The 3,136-nt window shown below is 35.0% G+C and overlaps 1 non-coding gene across 1 annotated transcript; it reads right to left on the bottom strand.

The window, feature by feature from the left end:
- Positions 1-1,737: 1,737 nt before the first annotated feature.
- Positions 1,738-1,854, bottom strand: LOC136037477 (U5 spliceosomal RNA). The gene has a single exon (XR_010619970.1). It is a non-coding gene; the product is annotated as a U5 spliceosomal RNA (small nuclear RNA).
- Between the last annotated feature and the right edge of the window lie 1,282 nt (positions 1,855-3,136).

Raw genomic sequence — 3,136 nt, 5'->3', positions numbered from 1 at the left:
GGTTAGAAATGCTATAGGCAGGTTCTGTCATAAGGCTGGAGGCAGTGGTGTCAATCAAAGATATTTTTGTCCCCTTAGATTTCTAAAAATATCGCCTTTGGGGAAATTTCATTAAAAATGTATTGTTTTAATATCTTCGTTGAAAAAAATAGAAAAAATGTCAAATTTGCTGCAGATAGATATTGGAAAATACATTTTTCAGCGGTTGAATTTTAATGGAGTTAATTCAATTCAATGCTTTACAAAAACAAAAGCTAAGAGCTCATATGGCACTTGTGACGAGGCAAGAAGAGCTAAGAGCCAAGAGATCATATGGTATAAGCTCTAACAAAATTCTATGAATCAATAGATTGATTTAAAAAGGAAAATAAGAGGCTTAATGCCGGTCAAGGTTTAAAATAAGAGCTCTGAGTCACTAAGTCCTTCTAAATATCAAAATTCATTAAGATCCTATCACCCACTCGTAAGTTATTCTATTGTGATCGAAATTCCGTTTTTAGAGATTTCGGTTACTATTGAGCCGGCTCACTCCTTACATGCAGTTCGTTACAACGAAATGTTTGATCAAACTTCTCAAACAATGACCGAAAACCACCTGCTAAGGTGTTATCAAAGGGAATATCAATGGGGCATTATATGGCCACTTACACTTGGATTCTCCTGATTTATATTCTCTTGCTGATCGTCCTTTTGAGAATTAAATTAAAAAACAAACAAGTTTTTTCAACTGAAAGTAAGGAGCGACATTAAAACCTAAAACGAACAGAAATTATTCGTATATGAAAGGTTTGTTCCCTCCTCAATGCATCGCTCTTTACGCTAAAGTTTTGACTCTTTCTCACATCTCTATCTTTTGAAACAAAAAAAGGGAGAGGGCCTAGGTGCCCTCCAATGTTTCTGGTAAGTTAAAAAGTACCCTAGAAACTTTTAATTTCCGTTAGAACGAACTCTGTCAGGACATTTTAGGGCCACTAGGTCGACACGATCGCCCCAGGAAAAAAATAGCGAATAAATTAGCTATAAATTAACAGAACACGCATCAGTGATATGTCTTCTGGCAAAAATACAAAATTCCGTAATTTTGTAGATAGGAGCTTGAAACTTCTAGAAAATACTTAAAGCGGTGAGATCAGGATGAAACTGGATGGGAAGAATAGAAACCTGTCTAAGATACGTGACTGACATAACTGGACCAGATCTGCTCTCTTTAATGGAATTGGGGGTGGGGTAATTTTAAAAATTGAGGTATTTGTAACTTACGAAAAGGTGATCAGATCTTAATGAAATTTGATATTTAGAAGGATCTTGTGCTTTAAAGTTCTAATTTCAAATTCCGACCAGATCCTGTGACATTCGGGGGAGTTGGAGGGGGAAACCGGAATTCTTGGAAAACATGAAAATTGGGGTATTTTTATCATACGAATAGATGATTGGATCATAATGAAATTTGATTTTTAGAAGGAATTCATGTCTCAGAGCTCTTATTTCAAATCCCGACCAGATCTTTTGACATTGGGGGGAGTTGGAGGGGGAAATCTTGGAAAAACACTTGGAGTGGATGAATCGGGATGAAGCTTGGTGGATAGAATAAACAAATGTCCTTGATACGTGATTTACAGAATCGTAGGTTAATGCAAACAAGAACATTACAATAAGGTCTTGGTTTTAACATAATATATAGTTATGCAAACTCGAATAATAATTGGTTCACAGCGACTCCTGTACCGCTAGCATCCCTACCGGATATTGCCTTTCGGCATTCAAATATTTGTTAAGACTCATCAAGTGCCCCTCCCCACGGTAATCTTCAGTAAAAGGTGAAAGATTATCTTGATATGCGGAGAGGCCAGAGCTATGAAAATAGCTAAGGTTGACTTGGGTATATAAAAATAAATCCTCGTGGTTTTTTTTAACAAGGTTCGAAAGCAATAAAAAATTCAATGTTCGATCAAGTAAATACGGGCCAAAAAATCATATGATGCGAAAACATTTTCAATGAACAGCAGTTCATGGGCAACCTTAATGACATACTACTAAAACTACATCCGCAGAAAATAATATAAATTCCTGGACTAGCATAACAAACGCAAACTTAAATTTGCAATAAAAAGGGTTTGAAAGAGAAAAAAAATTTAACTCGTTAAAAATTCATCTAGACTATCAGTTTTGAGGAAAAGCCTCAGATTTCAGGGTATGGTAGTAAATACATCTCTTTTACAGAACTTTTTTTTCACCATGACGAAAAAAATTTATTAAAACGATGAAAAAAATCAACCAAGATAACTACTTATAAAATATCTATTTAGAAGGGTTTCAGGAAAAGAACCCTACTAATTCTACTCTTTTTATGTTATACACTACCCCCCTCCCTTTTTACCGCTTATTGTCATATAGTAATTTTTCTGCTCGAATTTCCGCTATTAAGCTTCTAAATTTTTAACCGGACAACTTTACTCTAATTACAAAATTAAAATATATTGCAATTTACAATTTTCAAACAGTTCGTGGTAACAAACTGTAGTAAGGAGCAAACTGTGATTTTAAATATATAAGTTTAATCAAGTTTAGTCTTACCCATCAAAAGTTACGAGCCTGAGAAAATTTGCGTTATTTTAGAAAATAGGGGGAAACATCCCCTAAAAGTCATAGAATCTTAACGAAAATTACACCATTAGATTCAGCGTATCAGAGAATCCTAATGTAGAAGTTTCAAACTCTATAATGCGGAATTTTGTTTTTTTTTTTTTGCCGGAAGAAAGATCACGGATGCGTGTTTATTTATTTATTTTTATTTTTTTTTCAGGGTTATCATATCAACCCAGTTGTCCTAGAATGTTGCGAGAGGGCTCATTCTAACGGAAATGAAAAGTTCTAGTGCTATTTTTAAGTGACAAAAAATTGGAGGGCAACTAGGCCCACGCTAATTATTCTCCCAAAGTCAACGGATCAAAATTCTGAGATAGTCATTTTATTCAACGTAGTCGAAACCTTATAACTATGTCTTTGGGGACAAATTACTCCCCCATGGTCCCCTTGGGAGGGGCTACAAGTTACAAACTTTGACCAGTGCTTACATATAGTAATAGTTATTGGGAAATGTACAGGCGTTTTCAGGAGGATTTTTTGGTTGGGGGGA

The sequence above is a fragment of the Artemia franciscana genome, chromosome 16 (genome assembly GCF_032884065.1).
Source record: "Artemia franciscana chromosome 16, ASM3288406v1, whole genome shotgun sequence".
Taxonomy (NCBI): Eukaryota; Metazoa; Arthropoda; class Branchiopoda; order Anostraca; family Artemiidae; genus Artemia; species Artemia franciscana.
Note: the sequence above shows the minus strand (reverse complement) of the source record. Positions and strands in the feature narration are given on the sequence as shown.